The sequence below is a fragment of the Ambystoma mexicanum genome, chromosome 4q (assembly GCF_040938575.1).
Source record: "Ambystoma mexicanum isolate Mex_15411 chromosome 4q, UKY_AmexF1_1, whole genome shotgun sequence".
NCBI classification, from domain to species: Eukaryota; Metazoa; Chordata; class Amphibia; order Caudata; family Ambystomatidae; genus Ambystoma; species Ambystoma mexicanum.
Window position 1 is genome coordinate 326442330 of NC_090928.1, and position 24512 is coordinate 326466841.

Consider the following 24512-nt stretch of genomic DNA (forward strand, 5'->3'; position numbering starts at 1 on the left):
ACAATTTCAAAGACACAAATGTGGGAAGTATTGTCGTCACAAATATAAAAACAAAGGGAAATACTACACCAAATGCTGCTTTGGTTTCCATAGGCCAGTTTCAACAACAGGTCAAGTAAACAACTTCATGTCATGTAAATCACTTAAGAACACATATTACATGAAAAGAACAGAAGGATCAATATATATCGATGATTACAATGCAATCATTGCCCTTCTATGGAATGCAATTATAGATGTGCAGTACATTGCAGGCAATTCCACTGCAGTTGCATGATATGTCACAGCCTACTTAACCAAAGCAGAAAAAACAGAGCTCAAAGACCACTGGGATGACATATCATCTGACAAAACACCATCACAGAAATTGTACAGTTTAGGCATAAAAATGCTCTCCCATAGAGAATGTGGCAAATCTGAAAATATAGTATAGCTAAGCCTGGGTCCTTCTAAATCTAGAAAAAGAGTTCGAAAATCATATGAAGACATAGAAACAATAGCCAAAAATGATCCCACCAGCCAAGACATTTTGAAAGACAACTTACCAGAAACATACTACCCAAACAGGAGTACCACATTGGAAACCATGTCTCTATACCACATAGCCTAAAACTTCCCATACAAAAATAATATTAAACCAGATGAGAAGAAAGTTAGATACAGAGTGGAAAATTGTGAAGGCAGCTTAGTGAAACTTACCAAACGAAGCTTAATTAATCATATCAAATTGTCATTAAAAACTCCTCAACATAAAGAACTGTATTACATGTCCCTGCTACAACTTTTTAAACCATGGAGAAAAGAAGAAGATTTTCTAGATACCTATGACTCCTATGAAGACGCTTTCAAAGCAAATGAAAGCATTATAACAGACGTGAACTTTACACAGTACAAAACAAGCAACAAGAAGAAGAACTCCAGGTGCAACTAGATGTGAATACTCCTGACAGCAGTCAACCTTTTGTAACAGGAAGCCAAGAACCACTTAGACAGCCACTAATAGCAAAAAAGGCAGAATTAGCCATGACTGAAGTAGAAAACATCATGTGTCAGTATGAGCAATCTACAGAAGACTTTGCTCTACTAAAATCACAACTAAACAATGAGCAGCGTAGCATTTTCCTAGAAATAACAAAACAAATTGAACATGGTGTGCAGCATGAAACTAAAAATGGTACCTGCCAAGACTACAAACCTATATTGCTATACGTGAGTGGTCAAGCTGGTTCAGGCAAAACATTCTTAATCAAAATCATCAGCAAGTTCCTCCAACAATTGACAAACAACAAACTGTCAGCTGTTATTACTGACCCCACAGGTTTAGCTGCCTACAACATAAGCGGTGTCACTTTACACCGATTACTACTCCTTCCAGTAGTACACCAAAACAAATTAGACTATTACAAACTTTCTCCAGAAGCTGCAATGGAACTACACAGAGTTTGCAAACAAATTAACATGCTGCTAATAGATGCAGTAAGTATGGTTTCCAATCTAATGTTAGCCTTCATTCACCTCAGATTACAAGAGGTCCTGAAAACAGACTATGAAGAAGTCTTTGGAGGAAAACACATTATAGTTTTCGGAGATCTTCTTCAATTAACACCAGTTAAAGGTGAACCTAATTTTAAAACCTTAGGGCACAAACTATGCCCTAAAACTCTTGGCAGCATAGGAAATGTCAACCTTTGGCAACACTTCCAATACAAAGAATTGACTGAAAATATTTGTCAGTCTGCAGACCTCACATACCCCAACATTTTAAAAAGTATTAGAGATGGTGTACTATCTCAGGAAGCACAATCTATATTAAAAACCAGGCACATCCATGCACATCCATGCACTCTATGGCCATAAGTCATGTGCTACTTATGTCATGGATAAATTAGCACACAAAAATGTAAACTGTATGAACTTGATGTCAACTCTTGCAAGTTGTTCACAATTCAATGAAACAATGTTGAAAAAAGAAATGCAACCAATAGTTCAAATTTGCTCCACAGACAAACTTGACGTGCATGGTAGGACACTACCCATGTGTCAACAAGCCACAACAAGGCTAAATACCTTAGAAAACTCTATCTCTAACACAGCTGGTTTGGAGAAAATATTAAAATTATCTTAACACTGTAGAGTAATTCTTAAACATAACCTTAATGTTGACCAAGGACTAGTTAATGGAGCACTTGGTACAATTTTTGGCTTTCAAACATACCCACGTGACAACAACATTCAGTTTGTCAATATTCTCTTTGACAAACTATCAGAAGTTAAAAAGATAGGACGCTCAACAGCCTGCTTCCTTCTTTTCAAAGACATGTATGTACGCAGAGAACAATTTTCTCTAACTCTAGCATACGTAGTCACCAATCACAAATCACAAGGTCTTACCCTAGATAAAGCATTGATAGATATTGGTAGCACAGTGTTTAAGGAAGGCATGAGCTATATAGCACAATCACGCTTACGTACACTTGATGGACTATTTCTAATCAACTTTGATGCAAGTATAGTAAACGCTGATATTCCTTGCATTCTAGAATACAATAGACTGCGTTTACTCTACGCCCCCATCTGAAAACCTATCCTGTTCCTCAAAAATCAAAAGCTTGTAAAAGAGAACTACTTTAGACTCAAATTATGCAGGATCTCACAGCAATTCCTCCAAAGAAATTAAACAAAGCTAATACTTCATCAAGGACCACAACCAAAGAAGGATCTAGTGCACAAACAAAGTCAACTACCTCTTCAAAGAAACAACGCGCACTCCGAACAAATGACTTGGACACAGAACTGTCAGGTCCATTCAAATTTTCAAATACAACTGGTTTAAATTGCTATGCAACTGGAGCAATCAATATTCTATTCCAATTGCCACCATTTACTTACACGAGACGGACCAATTGTGTTTGCAAATGTTAGTCCTTCACAGAAATGCAACCAACAATCCTAACAACACTTACAGTGTTTCTGGAATAAGGCAGGAATTGGACTACTGTGCTGGAATGGTCAAATTCACGATAAACACACAAGAAGATCCACAAGAATTTCTAATGTACTTAGTGCAAGTACTGGAAAACAAAAACATACCTATAAACAAAATCTTCCAGATTTCATACATGTTGAAACATACATGTACTATTTGCAGCCATGTGGCACAGGAACAAGTCCCTAATGAACGCTTTGTGTATGTATCCATACCTATCTGTGAATCCATTCCATTTCAGAAACTTGTACAAAATGCAAACCATGGCAGATTATGTACTACGTACAATTCAGATAATTGCTCCACCATAGTAAATATATAATAGTAATGCTTTTATGTTACAATGGAGATGGTACCAAAAACAACTGCAAGCTGACTGGATTCACACATGGAAAAGTATCATTTGGTAAGAAAACCTTAGAACAATGGGTATAATCTACAACACAGGAGCCACAACCAATGCAGGTCACTACACTGCATATATAAAAAAAGAATTGTGGATGGTTCGAACGTAATGATACTACCATTACTCTAAAACAGAGATTACCAGTAAATCTTGTAAACAATTACTTAATATTCTTAAAACCAAAATGTTATAACTAGTCTGAGTATGAACATTAACAAAACTTCAACTTCAAAACTATCAACAGTTAGAATACGCCAACAGGTATCTAACTGCCCCAAGATTCTGCAACAAGTAAACAGATAAATGAATACCACTAAAATGAAACAAGAAATAAACAGTTAGAATACTCCAAAAGGTATATAACTTCCCCAAAATTCTGCATCAAGCAAACACATAAAAGAATACTGCTAAAAAGCAACAACAAATAAACAATTAGAAAAGCCAACAGGTATTTAACTGCCCCAAAATTCTGCAACAAGCAAACAGATAAATGAATACCACTAAAATGAAACAAGAAATAATCAATTAGAATACACCAACTGGTATCTAATCCCAACAATACTACCACCTCTTCCAAACCAAAAACCATACACCTATTCGATTCCTCCTATTGAAATCAACCAAAGAAATATATTGTACCATAACGTAGAACGTTTTTTTTTTATCCAGCATGGATTTTTTTCCCACAGACCCAATGATTTAATGAACAAACACAGAAACTGAGCAAATTGCACAGTACGATGGTTTGAAATATAGTACTTCTAAAGTACTAACTATGAGGGTCGACAAAATACAGAAATGGCTACTATGCAATGCAATAACTCATTATAAACTACCTACCCTTACATGTGATCTTTTCTTTTATCACAGAGATTGAAAAAGAATGACTGCTCCAATTACCCATGTCATGAAAAAACTGCATACAACCACAAAATGTCAAACAGTAAGTATATAATGATTGGACTCACAAACACCACAGCATAACACACCCATTCAAGCAAACACCTGACCATGGACCACAATCCAAAATGTTTCCTTCCATGGGTATCTCATTATTATTTTTTTTATTGTTGAATTTTTAATCAAAAATTTGATTTGTTTACAACATCTTGACTTTTTGTTTCCTTAATCATATTTGGTCTCTTTAGTTTAAATCTTACACTTCTGGCTGTTCTGGGTGTTGCTATTGCAATATCATAGATGTAAGGTTGAGGAAAAGGTCGTAGACACGGAAGTCTTCATTTTCATTTTGTTTCAAGGCAAATTTTTTCGATTAGGGTGTGAAGGATTTTGAATGTCGCTAGTTGCCATGATGTGCGATCACCACTAATCATGTTTCTTCGTCAGTTACTGTTGAGTGCTGACAGATGTATTTCATGTAGGGGTGTCGAATATCCATCAGACTTGGGCAGGACAGTAGTATATGATGAATAGTCTCTTTCTCTTTGCCACAAAATCTGCAGATGTCAGTCAGAGAGTGGTTTCTTATATGACGAATTTCATTGGTGTCTAGGAGGTTTAGTCTTCCTCTCATTATGAGGTTACGTGCTCATCGGCTTGGAATTTTTTGACATAGTTCTGGAGGTCATCTTGTTTCTTCCATACCGAGAGCAAGTGAGAGACGAGTTTGTATTCGGACGCTACATCTAGATTGCGGATCCAATCCATCTCTTTTGTTTTTTTGATTATTCTTGTAGGGTTATTGATCAGATCATCTTCTGTGCATTTGATTCCTTTTAGTAGAGCTTGGTTTTTTTCTTTCCATCGGTTTAGCATTTTGCAGCTTCCTCCTTGGATTTCTTTGAGCACCAGCTCATGGAGGAAGGAGCAATTTGTCAGAATACATTTCCTATAGAGCATCAGTGTGTTGCAATCAACAGTGCCTTGAAGGGAAAGCAGACTGAGTTCTCGGCGTATCAGTGTGATTAGAGTCGACTCTGGTAGGCCGAGAGTCGTCCTCCAGAAGTAAGCTTCTAGTTTAGGCCATAGAGTCTTGGGTAGGCATGGCATAGCTTCTGATCCATATGTTACAATGTGAATCGCTTTTTCTTTGTAGAAATTCAGTAGTGGAATGGTGGAAAATTTGCCAAATTTTCTATCTATTGCTTTGCCTTTTGTTGCTAGGCTTCGAATTTTGTCAAACAGAGATTCTTGCATGGCCATGTCTTTTGCTGAGTTATCCAAGATTACGCCCAGGTATTTGAAGTTCTTCACTTTTTCAATTTTGTTTTTTTCCAAAGACCAGTTGAATTTGTCTTGGGTTTTGGCTGTGCGCTCCATCAGCATGATTTTGGTCTTGTCGGTGTTAATTACTAGATTGTTTTCAGTGCAAAATCGTTGTAAATTGGTGAGTTGGCGTTAAAGGCCTATGGGCGTCAAATCCATTAAAATAAGATTGTCCGCGTGTAGCAATCTACTGATGCTCGTTTGTGCAATTTTGGGTGGAAAGAATCTGATCAGAGCTTCTGAGTGTTGATAGTCTCCCATGTAAGCAATGAAGAGGGCCGGTGCCAGCGGACAGCCCTGTTTGATTCCTCTTTTTGTGTTGATTCGAGTAGATAGGCTGCCTTGCTGGTTTAGTCTCACTTTAATGTTGGTGTATGTGTGAAGTGCTTTGATCGGATTTAGGATGTTGCTTGGGCAGCCCCAGGCAGACAGTTTCTGCCAGAGTCTGGTGCGGTCGACTCTATCAAAGGCTTTGGAGAAGTCTATAAAAGCCGTATAAACTTTTGGTTGACCATCTTTTACTTTGTTTTTTAGGATGGTTAGCAGAAAGATGTTGATCGTAGTTTGCTAATGTTTTCTTGAAACCAGCTTGGAAGTCATCATTACATGGGGCGTGTGAGGCCCAAGATTGGAATTTTTTCAGGAGGAGAGAGCCAAAGACTTTCCCTATAGGGTCCAGTAAAGCAATCGGTCGGTAGTTTGTGGGGTCTTGTTTATCACCTTTCTTATAAATCGGGACCACTATTGCAGACAGCCATGTTGGGGGAACCGATTGTGCAGCCATACATCTCGTGAACACAGTTCTTATGAATTTAGCCCATTTGGCAGGATGTGACTTTAGGTCGAAATTGGTGATACCGTCAGGGCCAGGTGCTCACGATTTGTTCAGTTTTCTGATGATGTCACAGATGTCGTCTAGGTCGTCCAGCTTTATCCAGGCGTCGGCTTGGTTCAGGGATTTCGGGTCGACCGTCGTTGTCTGCAGAAGCACGTATTCTGATGGAATATGGTTTGGCAGCTCGAAGAGTGATCTAAAGTGAGCTGCCCAGGTGGCTTCATCGATGGAGTTTGTAATTTCTAAGCCAGTAGGTGAAGATGTTTTGTTCAGCAATGACCAAAATTCTTTTGAGTTATTGAAGCAGATGGATTTCAACATAATTTTGGCATCTTGTTGGTGTAATGGCCATCTGTGTCTTCTCACCCAAGATTTATATTCTCTGGTCGTTTCTTTAATAACTAATTCTCTTTCGAGTATAGGAAGTGCTGCTTCAGACCTTTTTGCTTTTCTGAAGGCACAGCGTCTTAGGACCAGGAGTTTGTCATATGAATGAGTTGGCATTTGAAGGTTTTTGTTAAGATTGCCTTTCTGCGTCCTATATGAAATCAGCAGTGGAGCATAATCCGTAGCATCGAGTTTGGGTATGTCAGTTGAATTTGTATACCGGTTCGTAAGTTCTCTTATACTGTGCGCTGTGAGGCGCAGTCTGTTTCTTTGGGTATTTCGTTCCAATCCGACCTCCATCCTATCTTGGTTGATATATGATGGTTTCCAAGTAGTTACCAGGATATTGTGATCGCTAGATGTGGTTTGATGTACGTCAAACGAGGTCGTTAAGGATAGAATAGGTTCGGACACGAAGGTGTAGTCAATAGTTGACGCTGATTTGTTATTCGCCCATGTTGGAAGACGGGTATTGCTTTTGTATACTGTGTCCAGGTTGTGAAGATGTCTTGAGTTCATCAATTTGGTCCACGATTCACCTCGTTGTTCACTCAATGTTTTATCTTTAGCAGGTTTCGGGTTGCAGAGGGCGTTTAGGTCACCACATATTATGATGTGGTAGGTATTATGGGTGGTTCGTACTTCATCAACAGTGGTTCCAATTAGGGCCGCCAAAAAACCTTTTTGGTCAATTGCAGCAGGGTTCCAGTAGACGTTTAGTACTGCCACAGGAATCGTCTGATGAGATGCCTCGTCAGGAGAGGAAAGTTTCCATGTTAGCAGTAATGCGAGTAATGAGTAATTTGAGACAATAATGTCTGTTACTGCCAGGCCACTGTTCATACGGCATGCAGTGAGCAAGCCCGAAGATGGTCGACCAACTGGGCGTTTTGATGCCGGAGCCAGACGGAGGTCAAAGCCGTCGAGCGATGGAGTTTTGGTCAGCCATGTTTCCTGGAAGCACCACAGATCGGTTGATCCCAGATTTACATCGCTGGGTGAGGTTAGGTGCTTAAATCCTCTAGTGTTCCATGATCCAAGTTTAAGGTCACGAGGAGCTCTCTTTTGTGTATTCGTCGAGTCTCGAAGATTGGACCTGTCCATGAGTTGCTATTTTGAGCGGTGCGTTGCCAGTGCCTTTGGGAGCCATGCCCAAAAGCTAGATGAAGTCGAATTTTTGATGCTGGGCGTTGGAAGTAGGCCTTTTGCTGGATGGATGGTTTTGGTAAGGTTCCTGTGCTGGTCGTTCTTTGTGAAAAATTATTTTTGCTTCCGGGTCTTCTTTGATAGCGTCGTCTGGTCTGGTTGAAGTTCGAGTAGATTGAGGCGAGGCTTGACTCTGTCTTGATGGTAACATTTTTTAATCTTGGTGCGCAGTTCCTGATGTGTGTCGATATGAAGGTCTATGTTCGTGTGGACTGACGTTTGTATTGTATTTAGGTCTTGAATAAAGAGCATTTCTGCTATTATTTTGCGTCTTTTTCGGTGTGGGTTCCGTGTTTTTGGAACTTGAGTGTTCAGGGGTGTTTCTCTTTTGTGACAGGTGGTACCCCAGGCTTCGGAAGTCTCTCTCTCGATCTATTAATTTGTTTTTGATTCGTCTTGAGGTGATATGAAGATGGCACATTGCTCTTCCGTGGTACTGACTTGGTTCGACAATCCTCAAATCGTCTGATGCAATTTGATTCAACTTTGGAATAAGATGCATCAAGGTCAAGACTCCTCTTCTATTTAGTATGACTTTGTCTCTGTTGTCTTTCGTTTGTTCCAGCTTGAGGGTCCATTTCACCGTCGGGTTTTCGGACTTAGTAGTTTTGTATTGTGTATTTGTTGTGGGGGGTTGACGTCGAATAGGATAGGCAGCGGTTTGTCTTGAGCTGTTTCTTCGTTTACGACTTCTCTGTGATGATTTTGGAGAGTATTTTGCAGCAATCAGTGTGTTTGGTTCGTTTGAGCTCTCAGGTTGAGTACTTTTATATCTTTCCGTTCTCAGTTTTCGTCTTTTTTGATTGTCTTTTAGACTGACGAGTCTGGGCCGTATATAGGTTTTACTTGGTTCTGTTTTTTGTTAGCTGCCGAACGCTCAATCTTCTGTCGGCGTTCTTCCAGGGTTAAGAAAGTCGGTGAATTTTCTATTTTTTTAGGATTGGTGTTGACCGCTGGATCCTTAATATGTGAATCCACTATAGGAGGGCTGGTATTTTCTTTCTGCGGCTGAGACGAAGTGCCCGTGCCGGATGTTGTGTCCGAATGCTCTGTGAGATTCATCAAGTCAGAATTTAACAGGAAGTCCTCAGTTGTTATCGGTGAGCTCCTGGTGACTTGGTCTGTGAGTGAAGGTTGAGGACTCATTGGGTCACCGATCTGTTGAGGGAGTTCACTTTGAGAGGTCTGTTGTCTCACAGGAATTGCTGCAGGTTTAGAAGCCAAGTTGGTAGGTTTTTTTTTTTGGAAGAGGGATTTTGTTAGCAGCTTCTGAAGCAGGGAGGTTATTTGGATTTTTGGATCTTGTTGAGTCAAAGATTGAGTAGGGTTGCTCCGTTGCATCTTGTGCCGCTTTGCTTCTGTTTTCTTCGTTGTCGATTATTAGGACGATATTGGTGATTTATCCATTTGTAGGTTGGGACTGGAGTTGTTGAGTTTTTTTGGGGATCAGATTCGTTTTTTCAGCTGAGATGTTTTTATGTGGGTTTCCGGCTGCCAAATCAATGTTTAGTGCAGGGTTGCTAGTTGGAATAGCTGATCCATTTTCTGATGATCGTTTTTCTAGAAGGTTCAAGGTAGATTCTATTGTCTGAAGGCGTGCGTTTATGTCAGCCATATTTGTGCAAGATATTTTTTTTCCATCTTTTTGAGCCATAACATGGCCTTCAAGAAAGATGAGTTTCGTATGAATCATAGCTTGGAGAACTGTGTGATCTTTTAGTGTGTCGTGTAGTGATTCGTAGAGTTTGGTGAAGGGAACCAAGGCAATTGTTAGTGCTGACATATATGAAAATAGGTCTGGCTTCTTTGGAGGTGTTTCATTAGTAGCTGCAGAAAGTTTTCGATTTGATCCATGTGTAGGAGTGGAGGGAATGTAGAAACGCGATCTGTCGTAGCGTGGATCCTGGTTGTGATGTGATTTCCTTTTGTCTCTAGGGTCCTGGGGTGGTCGATTTGTGTGACCAGTTTTGTTAGATTCTCTTTGCTCCTCTGTTTCCTGTTGTTGTAGGCTTCGCTGTTCGATTGGTGAAGTAAGTGATGGAGCTGTTATGTCCTGCGAAGCTGGAAAGAGTAGTGATGACATTGAGGGGGAGGATGGGACAGCTATTTGTTTCTTGTTTTGCGCAGCGGTCAAAGCGGTCTCAGGCTCCGTAGCATGTTGTAGCTCGCTTGTTGGTGGAGTTGAGGGGATGATCAGTGGAGGCGCTGAAGGGACTGGGATTTGAGGTAAGAATGGAGTTTGGCCGAAGATAAAGTCGTCGGGATCACTGTGCTGATTGTTTGAGCTGGTATAGAAACGCTTTCCAGATTGATAGGAAAAGGGGCTTTCTTTTCTGTGGGGGATAAACTAGTTTTTGAAGGGATCAGTGTGGTCTTCTCATTTTCATCAGTTTTTCTGTGTTTACTGAATGGTTGCAGGTCATGCACTGCGTCCAGTAATTCAGTGTCCGTGAGCTCATGCCTGTGCAGCTTACCCCGTTTTGCTTTTTTTTTTAAAGAACTGTGTCAACGTCGATAATGGAGAAAGTTTTGCTCTTCTCTTTTTTTCATTTAAGGTTCTGCCTTTGGATATGACCAAATTCAGGCTTGTAGTGTTTTTTTGTGCTTTTAGGTTTTTTTCAAAATCTGTTTTGTTTTTGGTGTGTCTTTTTCTTTTTCTTTGAGACGTCGTTTGCACTTGGCGCGGACGTTTTTTAGGGTTTGTTGTGCTTGTTTTTTTGTTTTGTAGAGGTTGCGCCTCTGGGAGGCGTGGCACGGGCTCTTCAAAGGTGCCAGAGAGCTCCTGCTCTGATGACGTTGCGGGGAGGGTGTGCAGCAGATTCTCCGTGTCCGCAGCAGGCGAGAGCCGGTGCGCTTCCCTTAGCTCTGCACATGACTCCCGCGGCTCTGCGCCCCCACCCCCGTGTGGACGAGGGCGAGGATAGTGCGGGGGGCTGTGGGTGCGTCGCAGCCTACTGGCTCCGCGGCAGCCAGGCATGTTTTCAAATCTCTGGCTGCCACCTCTGCCGAGCCTCGGGGTGCATCCATGCCAGTGCAGGCGGGAAAGGCCAACGAGTCTGGAGGGATCCCCGGCCGACTTCGTTTCTCCATTTCCATCGGAAAGGACCAGGACGCGGACCTGGACCCGCAAGAGGTCTGCTCCTCAACTGCAGACACAGCACCCCCTTCGGGGCAAGCCGGTAAGCGAGCGGGGAGAGATATAGCGGGTGGGGCCGTGTTTGTTGGTCTAAGAGTAATGTCCATGTTTATTTGATGAGAACATATGTCGGGCCTCTCAAGCTCCTCAGTTGGTTTCAAAGGGGGATCAGTTGAGAGCTGAGAGCCATTTAAAACAGGCCACAGGCTTTTATTTGAAGTCTGTGTGGGTAGTTTGAAGACTTTCTTTCCCACTTTGTTTCCAGCAATTTTAGCGGGTTTGATGGTGGATGCTGATGCTCTTAGTGAGTTTTGAATTTCTTCTTGGGGGGGTTTATCGAGGTGTGGGCAAGGACGCAGACTTTTAAGCCTCCCATTTTCTTCCTCTAGAGGAGTCAGAGGGAAGGCAGTCAGTCCGGTCACGACAGCCATGCCACTCCGCGTCCGTTCCGCGGTAGCTGCAAGTCTTCATGATAGATGAGTGTAGCTCCTCCTTCAGGTATGGGTGGACAGGGAAAGCAGACAAAACAGAAAGTAGACTGCAGGACTGCCACTCTCCGCCAATTACTTTAATTTTCCTGGAACCACTCGATCCCTGCCTCAGCGCTGCAGCCCAGGTCTCTTAGTGTTTTTCAGTGCCTGGATGGAACACAGCCTGGAAGCGCAGCCAGGTATCTTATGCTGCAGTGCTTGTTGCCAAACCCTACAATATCTAATAATAATAATAATAATAACGGGCCCGTTATTAGCTCCATCCCCATTGCCATTGAGCCCTATGGGGGCTCGAATGGGAATGGGGAATGGTTCTTGGAATGGGGACTTATTTCGAGAACCCGGACCCGGAATGCGGTAAGGGGGTAGCCATGGTGCATGATGAGGCCCACTGACTCATCTCATTAAGTATGTTAAACGAGTCATGGAGAGGCAAAATTAATTGAGACTACCATAATAGTTTGATTAATGCAAGGCATTATAGTACCCTGCAGTAAGAAAATATTCCAATTCTATGTCAAGACCAGAGGCGACCATTATGCTTAAACTTCTTTTTATCTACTATGCAGCAGTTTCAACAAAGTGAAAAAAATGAAAAAACTTCTAATTTTCTTTTTTTTTTCTTTTTTCTGAAATACATTTCCCTCTCTTCATACTCTTTTCTGTAGTCCATACCATTTCTGGTCCATGGCCTCTAGCCACTTCCTGTCTCCTTGCTCCACCTCTTCTTTCACTGCTCTTCAGTAGATAAGTCATACCTTACTGTAGAGCTGTATCTTGTGTATTGGCTTATAGAGAGGTTTATGCAGGTTGTGCGCGCGCGATTAGCACAGCGTGTTATTTTTATGGCCGTTTTTCAATTCATGAGCAAGCACTTATTGAAACCCGAGCTCCAGTGAGGTTACTTTCAAAGGCTAAAGAGCCATGTAGCGCGAGGCTGGTAGGGAACCTCAGCTTCAGCAAGTAGCTCGTTCTTATTTAAGGAAGCCGCCGCTAGCCGCACAAGACTGAGCAGGCCCTGTGCTTTACTGCAAGCACGTCCGAGGACCCACTCGGTCGCAGGAAGGCAAGTAATGCGGCACAAGCAATTGGCCCCCTCCTTTGGAGGGGCAGAGCTGTAGATCGGAGTGTTGCACATGCGACTCGGCTCTCTGGGCTCATAGTGTGCTGAAGTGTCTATTCTGCAAGCCAGCAAGTGAATAAACATGTTCCGTGGACGCAGAGATTACTGCTATAGATTTCAGAACTAAGTGAGCTGTCAGCTCGACACATGGCCTCGTGCCGTGCAGGAGAACAAGCAAAATTGCTGATACTAACCCCGACACAACAGACAGGCATACTGGTGGGTAAAAAGGAATAACAGATTCTAGGCACATGGCCGAGCCGCAGGTGCACATAGCCACTGTGCAAAGAAAATATATAATTATATATAGTAAAAGGAAAGGAATAATTTCTTCCCTTCTTATATTGATCCCAACAGGAGTGGACGTGCGATTCAGCCTGCTTTGTTTAGGCAAGTGGCACAAAGCACAGAGGAAGTATATCAGCGTATGAGTGGAGTGGAGTGATGATGAGCAGGCACAGAGCGAGCTGGCGCTCAGCTTCAAACAGGTGCTGGGTAACTCGTTGGTGGAAACAGTGGCAGAGGGGGTGCGACCGATTCAGGATAGGCTGGCTACACTAGAATCTATCCTGGGTCGAGATCACAAAAGCACCATACAGGTAAAGAGAGCATGTCCACGAAGGCTGGTGGTAAAGAAAGCCTTCATCGGGGTAACATGACCCACAAGAGGAAATCCTCTTTGACTCCCCCAGGTCCCGTCATGGGGTAGAACGACAGTCCCCGGATGTAGCTGACGCCTTTGGAAAGCTGAAAGGGGCCTTTCTCCACAGGGCAGCAGTGCCATGCCTCACGACCCCCAAAATATAGGTGACACTGACGCAGGCTCCGAAGACGAGCCGCAAGAGGTTACGACATCCTCACAAGAAGAGGATACTAGGCCAAAGGAGGATTGGGGGGTCCCCGGAGTGCCAAGAGAGCCTGTAAGGAAAAACATCTGGAGGTAGCTGACTCAGAGATGTCAAACATGTTCAATACAGAGGACATCAGAAACCCCAGATCCTCAGATTGGCAGCCATCGCCTAGAGTGGCGAAATATATGTCTCAAAGAATAAGGAAAGCACTGGATAAAGAGACGTGGCTGTGCATGAGAGCAGAGTGCCGGCGCCCAGACCTGAGTGGCGAGGTGGTGGAGGCGCCCCAACTGGACCCTAAAATGCTAGCAATTGTCACAAAAATGGGCCAAAGACCATAGGAAGGGCATGGATAGGTCCCAGGAAGAGCTGGCAAGAGAAGGTCTTAGATCTCACAGGCCCCTTGGCGAAGATTATAGAGCTGGCAGAGTAGACTAGAGACACAGGTGAATAAGTAGATGCCAATACTCTAGTCAATTGGGCCAAAAGGGCAGTTTGCCTATTGGGAAATGCTAATTGTGTGATCTCCACAAAGAGGGCTCCTTTTGAAGATAGACGCCAAGCTCAGTGATCTTGAAATTTACGAAGCTGGAGAAGCCGCATAAGGGTTACTCTTTTGAGAAGCTTTTGGTAAGGAGATGGGAAGAGAAAATCAGGCTGGTCATAAACCTCACCTCAAGTAGCTAAACAGCTGGCTAGTGTACATGCACATCAAGATGGTGGGTATCCATCAGCTGAGGGACATCCTCAGGAAGGATGACGGGCTTACAAGGATAGACCTGAAGGACATATATCTCACAGTCCCCGTAGCAGCAGAATTTCAACCCTTTTCTAGTGTTCAGCTGGAAGGGCAATTCTGGCAATTCAAAACAATGCCTTTCGACCTCGCCTCAGCTCCATGGCCGTTTACCAAACTTATGAGGCCAGTGGCAGTGGCCATCAGGGAGAAGGGTATTCGCATATTAATATACCTGGACGACATCCTTTTGTTAGCAAGCTACAGAGAGACGCTACTGTATCATACGGGATGGGTGAAGAACCTCCTCTCAATCCTAGGTTTCCTGGTTAACCAAGAAAAATCAGACATGGCACCAGCAAGGAGATTAGATTTCTTAGGTTTCATGGTGGACACAAAGAAAGCGACCTAGGAGCTCCCAGCAAGGAAGAACCGAGAGATCAAGAAAGAGATCAGGCTCTGCCTGGACAAGCAGGTCATCTCTCTCCGAGCTCTAGCGGAAGATGTAGGCCTTTTGGTGGCTTCCATCCAAGCCATTTTCCCCGGGCCATTGCATTAGTGAGAGCAACAGAGATTGAAGATCAGGCACCTTCAGCACAGCCTGCAATATCACCAGACGGTTCCATTAGACCAGGAATCGAACACAGAGCTACTATGGTGGCTAAAGAACATGGACGCATGGAATGGGCGGGCCATCTTCAGAGACAGACCCGACCTGGTCATAGAGTTGGTTGCCAGCAGAGCAGGTTGGGGGGCTCGGTGCGGCAGTCTAGAGACAGGGGGCAAATGGAGTTCAGGAGAACTACAGCTTCATATAAAACTGTCTAGAACTGTTAGCTGGGTCATTCGCAATAAAAGCATTTTTCGAAAGGAAAAGCAACCTGCTGTATACTACTGAAGATGGACAACATATCAGCAGTCAGGTATATAAATCACCTAGGAGGGACAAGGTCCAGACTGTTAGCACAATTAGCGAAAGACCTCTGGCATTATTGCCTTCGGAAAGGGATATCAGTGACGGTTGAGTATCTTCCAGGAGCCCTAAACGTAGTGGCGGACTGGAATTTGCGATATCTGACAGATTCCAGTGACTGGAAGCTCGACAGGAAAGTTTTCCAGTGACTGGAACAATTGTGTGGATCACACAGATCTGTTTGCATCCTGGCTGAATCCACAGACAAGTCGATTTCTTCAGTTGGAGGCTAGACCGCAGCACGCGAGGGACGGACGTGTTCCTACAGCATTGGATTGTGCTATTGCATTATGCATTCCCACCATTTGTAATGGTGAGCAGGGTTCTGGTGAAGGTCCGCAGAGAGAGTGACGATAGTGATTATAGCACCCATATGGAAGTCACAAGTATGGTTTCCAGCTCTGATCGAACTTTTCTCCGATTTCTCGCAGATTCTCCCGTCAGACGTGCAATTCCTCATGGACCCAGCTGGGTCGTATCATCCTCTGAGAGTGAGGGGCTCCCTCCCGCTGATGGCGTGCAAGGTATCAGGGGAAGATGGGCTTTGCCAGGCATTTTGGGCCACGCTGCTCAGCTCATCTTGGGCTCTTGGGCCCCTTCCACATGCAGGAGCCATGACATGTCATGGGGCAGATGCGAGAGCTGGTGTGAAGGGCAGAGAATTTCTCCCATTTTTCTCCTGTAGTGGCAGTCCCTAAGTTATTGGCCTCCCTCCTAGTGGAAAGCACGGCCTTCAGGACAATAGGAGTATATCTGTCAGCGATATCGGCAGGCCATTCGCCAGTAGAAGGGGCGCCATTCGGGTAGCATCCGGCTGTTGACAGGCTTATGAAGGGAGCTTGGTTCTGAGTAACGCTGGCTCCCAAATATACGCACTTGTGGGACATGAATATAGTGTTATGTTCCCTAGCGAGCTGGCCAGCAAACAAATACTTATCCATGATGCAGTTGTCAGGGAAGCTAGCAATGTTATTGTGCCTGGTATCTTGTCGGCAAGTATCGAACGTCTAAGATGTTACAAATAGATCAGAAAGTCTACGGCCTCGAAGGAGTAACCTTCACGCTAGAGAAGAGGACAAAGACTAACTCCTCCTCGATCTTGTATCCATACCTAACCAATCAACCTCAATTGTGCGTGGCAGAATTTATTTGGGAGTACAAACAAAATGGCTGAATTTCGTCCAGCTGGAGTGTCGCAACTTTTGATTGCACGTAGGAAAACATTTGAGGCAGTGGCAACGTCCACGATTGCAAGATGGGTGTGAGAAATTATGCAGCATGCAGGGCTAGACCAGATGCAATTTGGAGCATACTCAGTGAGGGGGCTATGGCGTCCAAAGCGTTCACTGCAGCGGTAGCATTGGTAGACATACTACAGGCAGTGGACTGGTCTAGTGACAGTTCATTGAGGACTTTTTATTTCAAGCCAGGGGCGTCAGTGACAGAAGCAGTGGTTCAGAGCATTGAACAAGCATAATGGCTGCCTCCGATCTTGACATACAATGAAGATCCCTGTTAACTGCGCAGGGAGTCTTGATTCTATGAAAGACAGAGAGGCGAGCATTACTATCCCAACAAGTGCATGCACTATGTATGAGGTCTTGTGTGTACTTTTGGTGCTCTATAATGAGTATAGGGCAATGAATTCCAGACTCTAATGGTGTTTCCTTTTCTGGCTTGACAGGAGGCGACCACAAGAATAATTGATCGAGCAGTGTGGCGTTACGGAGCCATGGGAGCAAAGGAGCGAACAAGCAGGTCTAGTTTGTTGGAGAAGTTTGTGGCCGAAAGAAGGTTGACTTTTCCGTGTGAATTTGAGTTTCCTGTTGTGGTAGTTAAGGATCAGTTCAGAGCATCCAAAGAAGAGTTGGAGCAAGGAGACAGGAAGTGGTTAGAAGCCATGGACAGGAAATGGAATGGACTACAGAAAGGAGTAAGAAGAGAGGGAAATGTAGTTCAGAAAAAAAGAGAAGTTTTGTCATTTTTTAGACTGTGTTTGTTGCAACTGCTGAGAAGTAGATTAAAAGAAGTTGAAGCATAATACTTGTCTCCATGTATTTAATAGAATCAAGACTCCCTGCGCAGTTAGCATGGGTAATCTTCATTATACTTTTTCGGAAATGTAATGATTGTGGTAGATTGCATTATGGCTGAAATAAAATGTTTTTATTTGAGCTGTAGGATTGAATAAGAACCTCACCTATCTCTTTAATAAACTATAAAGGTTAATGAGATTTTAGCATTTTAATTCATGGTGTCACGACTCGCTCCCTTCGCTCCCGTTCCCGCCACTTGGGGGCATGTTTTGGGGCTTATTCCTTGCTGGACATTTCCTCCGAACCTAATGCCACAGTGCTGTAATGAATTGGGAGCGCTAAATCCCTATTTTCCAAACTACTTCCCTTCCGGATCCATTCCAGGTTTTTGGCAGCCAGCATGCTTCTTTAACCAAATGACTGTGCTTCCCAGAATGCCTGGCCCACTGCTCCACCTCCACCCTTGCAGGACAAGGTTGGGTGGAGGATAGGCAACACCTGTGGCTGCAGGTGCAGCAGTCAGCACACCTGAGGCGTGTGCTCGTTAAACAGCTTTAAAAGCCTCAGTCTCACTTCAGTCCAGCGCTGGTCATCGTTTGCAGTGTTCCTGTTTTTGACTAGTTCCTGGTTCCTTGCCTTTGTACCTACTTCCTTGTTCCTGTTTTCTTGTTTCCTCCGCCCTGAATTTCGGATTCATGCGCTAATTGATTTCTGCTCCCTTGATTTCCCTTTTTGTCTTCCCCTGTTTGCAGGCAGCAATTCTCAGTGCTTTCCCCATTTAGATGCAGCCCAGTTTGTCTGTGTTCTATATTTCTTTGACTCTGTCCTTTGCTGCTGTTACCCATTTGCCTTAGCCTTCCTCTTAGTTTAGTTTCCTGTCTTTTCCTTGGAGGGGTAGGGAGAAGTTTGCATAGGTTATTTCGTTTTTCCCTGCTCCTGATCCTTACCTTCTAGAGGATCCATTCCATGTTTTCCATTGCACTTCTGCATCCATTTCCCATTTGATCATTAGGTGTGGTGTGTGGTGGTAGCTAGCTCCTGTGTGAATGCTTATGTTTTTCCCACTAATTTGTAATCCCTATTCCAACTTAGGTATTTAGTTTTCTGCAGCGGATCACGCTCCACTGCCTTCCAGTCTCCGCCCTTGCCCTGCCGGGCTCTCCACATTGCAGCGGATCTCGCTCTGCTGCCTTCCAGCCTCCGCCCTTGCCCTGCGGGCTCTCCACATAGCAGCGGATCTCGCTCTGCTGATTCCCAGCCTCAGCCCTTGTCCTCTGGGCTCCCTGCCCAGCAGCCTGCCTCATTCCGGCTGCCTTCAGCCCTTGTCCTCTGGACCTCCCTACTTCTCCCATTGCTGTTATAGCCTTTCTGGGTCCCAGATTCATCAACAGGATTCGTGGGCTAGCTGACATTCAAGAGGTGTATCTCGTCCTCGTGAGTACAGTTCCTAAGTTCCCTTATGTAATACCATCAAGAGTGTTAGTACACAGATCCTGTCATTGCTGGCCCTCCACGTGGGTTTAGCGCTGTCAGTACCTGTAACAGCAATTGGGGGTAAGGCGCTTGCCGACTTTCCTCGCGGTCAGGTGCTTACCCCACATCCCTTTTCATATATTGGTTTTGATGTCACACTCTATTTTGCACTCCTGGGTTCTAGCATACCTGAGTCGTTGTTCCTGGGTGCACATTTCCCTTGCCATATTCGCTGCCTTAGTACTCGCCTGACTAATCCTGACAGTATGACCAGCCCAAAATTTCCATTGAATATGGCAAGTTTAAGAAAGAAAGGCAGCAAGGCCTCTAACAAGCTTGTACAGAAAGCTTCCCCTACATTTACCTGTGACAAACCAATCACTAGTCCTGACCCCTATGAACTCCTTGTCACGAATGGGCATTTACGTGCAAAGTGTTTTTCCCATAGGATGGCACATCCTACATGGCCTGATCCTAGTTCTATCTTTGGTTTTGATCCCGATTCTATGTCAGCACAAGCCTTAGCCGCAGAAAACAACACACTGTTAGACTTATTATACGAGAGTACCTCTGTTGTTGAACCCCATGATTCCAGTTGTGCTTCACCTCAGATAGAACAGTTTCATGATACCAACATAAAGAATGGAGGGGTTTCTTGCATAACTTCTGTTTTCTACCCTCAGTCTAACGCATACTCTGTTGCACAGGTACAGACTGTAGTCCCTAATGCCAAGAGGTCTAAAGTCAATAGTTTGTTTAAGGGAAACACAGACCAAGTTGGAAAGATAAACTATAAATCACAGAACCTGCAAGCAGTAGAGGACAATGTACAATCGATGCATATTCAGATTGCTAGTGCAGGATCCAGCCCTGATGCCACTATACTTCCCCCTGTGCCTACTGATAGTGATGTACAGTTAATGCAGGGCATGCTAAGAGCTAAACTTGAGGAGTTAAGACAAAAACTCATTTCGGCACGAGAGGAAAATAAAACCTTACACTCTTTACTGATTACACCTCAGACTTTATCTGTTGATGTGGAGGAAGTGAACTCTGTTCAGCCCCTGAGTGTAGAGACTTTGGTAAACCATTATATTTGTCATAATTCTGAGCTAGCACACATACAAGCTTCTGATTTCCAAAAACAATCCACAATGGTGGCATACACAAATTCAGTCACTACCCTAGGCTTAGGCCCTGCTCTTGATACAGCTGCTGAGACTGAAGTAGATGTTAAAGCTGATGTGGAAGACAATGTTACCTCTGGGTTCACTCTTCCTGCTGCCACTTCTGATCAATACGAACAGTCAGAGACAGTACAGATTTCATGTTCTGATGGACTCATCCCACAGTATACTGAACCAAAGAACCGTCAGGCGGTTCCTGAACTGTTGATTGATAATCTGCCTCTTTCAGAAGCTAAAACAGAGGAATGGACAATAGACGAAATCCTGATTAACAGAGACTTTACTATGGTGATTCCACTGATTGATATGGACTTCTACAAAGAAAAAGACTCTGTGTCACCCACTAAAGAAAGGGACTGCAAGGGTACAGCTCAGTCTTTGGTTACTGGTGCCAAGGAGTCTACTGCCCTAAAGGTGCCCTTCATTCCTGAGCCACCGATGGGTCTGTCAACTTCTGAGACTTCTGTCTGTCCTCCTACAACAATTGACTCTTCTATGATTCAATCCACAGCCCTGCCGTCATCTTTGGCACACCTGTCTTCAACCAATGAACCGCTGCCATTATCAGAGGTATACCTGTCTACACCAAAAGATTCGGCTGTGTTTTCTTCTGCTCCAGCGATTCCTCCTGAATCCCAACCATTTACAGTCGATGAACGTCTAGCCTGCCTTTCTCTTGCTTCAGGAGGAGCACCAGAATGTCTGCCTTTTTCACAAGACGATTCTTCCAACTGCTTCATTTTAGCATCAGTGCCTCCTAAAGATGCAGCATCAGAGTTTGAGACTTTTGCCAGCTCCCGCTTCAGAGTCATCAAGCTGGACCAAGTGGTGAGTCAGAACCACTCACTCGGGTGTGCACAAGGGGTGGTGCAGACCGGCGTATTACCTACAGGACTTGTGCAACAGAATTCCGCCAAGAAGCACCAGTCGGGTGCTAGTAGCCAAAGGAAGGGAATGACTGCTGCAGTTCAAGATGTGTCTGTTATTGCTCCTTCTGCGAGTCTGCCTGAAATACCAAGTACTGCGTCTATCACTCCCATCAGGATGCCAAACATCCCTGCTGTGGTATCCCAAGTGAAACAAGGTGGCTACACGACTGTCACCAGGAGTACTAGCCTTGTACAACCCATTGGACTTTCAGGTCTCCAAGGCGTAGAACATGTGCAGTCAAACCTAAGTCACTTTCAACCAAAAGCCTTTTCCCAGATGGATGACAGAAGGAAATCTGAACCTCTACCTCAGCCACCACCTTCTCTAATGGCTGAGCATAAACCTTTCCTGAAGCCAGCATTTTCCTCACCTCCCGCATGTCCACTCTCGGCAGAAAGGCTAACAGAACTTCTACTATTGCCTAAGGCATGTTGCACCAGCCTGCCTCTCTCCTCAAAGACTTATAAGGGTCCGCTCCCAGTGACTGAGCTTCCTGGACCTTCCAACTCTGCTTCTGGTCCTGCAAGTCCTTCATGCCTTTCTTCGAACCATGTGTCTCTTCCTCATCAGAAACCACCGTTTCCAGCAGTACCACCTCCTAAGACAACACACTCCTATCATGGAAGCCCATCTGCCTTTGCCCACAAGCCACCATTTCCATCAGTGCCACCTCCAAAGAAAAAGCACTCCCATCATGGAAAGAAGAAGTCTCGTACGGGTGGCGGGCACCCGAAGAGGGCCGTAGGAGGGGGTATACTGTCACGACTCGCTCCCTTCGCTCCCGTTCCCGCCACTTGGGGGCATGTTTTGGGGCTTATTCCTTGCTGGACATTTCCTCCGAACCTAATGCCACAGTGCTGTAATGAATTGGGAGCGCTAAATCCCTATTTTCCAAATTACTTCCCTTCCGGATCCATTCCAGGTTTTTGGCAGCCAGCATGCTTCTTTAACCAAATGACTGTGCTTCCCAGAATGCCTGGCCCACTGCTCCACCTCCACCCTTGCAGGACAAGGTTGGGTGGAGGATAGGCAACACCTGTGGCTGCAGGTGCAGCAGTCAGCACACCTGAGGCGTGTGCTCGTTAAACAGCTTTAAAAGCCTCAGTCTCACTTCAGTCCAGCGCTGGTCATCGTTTGCAGTGTTCCTGTTTTTGACTAGTTCCTGGTTCCTTGCCTTTGTACCTACTTCCTTGTTCCTGTTTTCTTGTTTCCTCCGCCCTGAATTTCGGATTCATGCGCTAATTGATTTCTGCTCCCTTGATTTCCCTTTTTGTCTTCCCCTGTTTGCAGGCAGCAATTCTCAGTGCTTTCCCCATTTAGATGCAGCCCAGTTTGTCTGTGTTCTATATTTCTTTGACTCTGTCCTTTGCTGCTGTTACCCATTTGCCTTAGCCTTCCTCTTAGTTTAGTTTCCTGTCTTTTCCTTGGAGGGGTAGGGAGAAGTTTGCATAGGTTATTTCGTTTTTCCCTGATCCTGATCCTTACCTTCTAGAGGATCCATTCCATGTTTTCCATTGCACTTCTGCATCCATTTCCCATTTGATCATTAGGTGTGGTGTGTGGTGGTAGCTAGCTCCTGTGTGAATGCTTATGTTTTTCCCACTAATTTGTAATCCCTATTCCAACTTAGGTATTTAGTTTTCTGCAGCGGATCACGCTCCACTGCCTTCCAGTCTCCGCCCTTGCCCTGCCGGGCTCTCCACATTGCAGCGGATCTCGCTCTGCTGCCTTCCAGCCTCCGCCCTTGCCCTGCGGGCTCTCCACATAGCAGCGGATCTCGCTCTGCTGATTCCCAGCCTCAGCCCTTGTCCTCTGGGCTCCCTGCCCGGCAGCCTGCCTCATTCCGGCTGCCTTCAGCCCTTGTCCTCTGGACCTCCCTACTTCTCCCATTGCTGTTATAGCCTTTCTGGGTCCCAGATTCATCAACAGGATTCGTGGGCTAGCTGACATTCAAGAGGTGTATCTCGTCCTCGTGAGTACAGTTCCTAAGTTCCCTTATGTAATACCATCAAGAGTGTTAGTACACAGATCCTGTCATTGCTGGCCCTCCACGTGGGTTTAGCGCTGTCAGTACCTGTAACAGCAATTGGGGGTAAGGCGCTTGCCGACTTTCCTCGCGGTCAGGTGCTTACCCCACATCCCTTTTCATATATTGGTTTTGATGTCACACTCTATTTTGCACTCCTGGGTTCTAGCATACCTGAGTCGTTGTTCCTGGGTGCACATTTCCCTTGCCATATTCGCTGCCTTAGTACTCGCCTGACTAATCCTGACACATGGTTACAGTCACAGTAGTAACAAAGACATATCTTTATTATATGTGCATTTTATTACTTTCTTAGGAAGATGGGCTGTAGGAGCCCCTAAAGAATGGCTCAACATAACCTGCAACGTCCAGAGTAAGGGCAGCATTCAGAATGGATATACAAAGTCTAACAAATATTGCCTGACGGTGGAAAATTGTGAAGATTATCGAAGTTTAATTTGTCAAATGTGACACATTTTCAGTTTTGAGTTTTTGAAATTAAAATATGTATAATTGCAATGCATGATAAGTTGCTTAAATAGCTATTAGACATTTTTTTCTATGGAAGTCATTCTTCTACAGATTATCTGTATATTGAATATGAACGTCATTTTATATAATGATGCTAACATTAAAAGATCATTCCAAAATAAGCAAGTTTAAGTCATCATTTAATTTAAGTGGAGGGGAGAATGCCTCTTTATGGGTGGGTGAAAGAAGGCTCCAGCTGAGTTCTTCTTGACCTTTTTTTTCACTTATAGCAACACTCTTACAGAAACTGCAGGTAAATTGGACACAGCAATAGTGAGAAAGACTGAGAAATGACAGTTGTCTTGGGGGGAGGAGCAAAGAAAGCTGTGTGGTGGGAATGGAAGAGTGCCCATTTTCTTTCAGGGGCAACTTGGGTGCTTGAGTGTATCATCCTCGGGAGGATAGCTCAGCGGTGACGTGCTCGCCTTGGAAGCAAGACGACATGGAGGAACACAGGTTCGATCCACGGGTCCGCGCTTAGAAAACTCTGGGTATTAAGCACGTTATAAATAACCTATCATATCATATCATATCCTGCGTAGGCAGAAGAAGGGTGATTTGTTTGAGGAGATCTGAGGTAGATTCCTGGAACTGACATAAACACATATGACGATTGTCTGTCTGGCCTGTGTGTATGCAAAGTTGTGATATAAATGCTTTAATACAAATTTGAATAGAAAAGACCTTGACTGTTCTGAGGAACATCGCATATTTTGGGCTGTGCAGTGGCATGCATACACCACACTGAAAACAAGTGGCTGAGGGCTGGGAACCTCTGCACCCTAAGAATCCTGTCTGAAGTGGGGGGAGAGGACCTACAAAGATTTATTCAGAGGGCAGTGGAAAATGATCTCGATGCTTAAAAATCCACAACAAAAGGCCCTTCAAGGAAACCAGTAGGCAGGGGTATAGTCTTGACCAAATGGTGGAATCCTGATACTCTTTAATGCAAAGTAGGAGGCAGAAGCTTTTG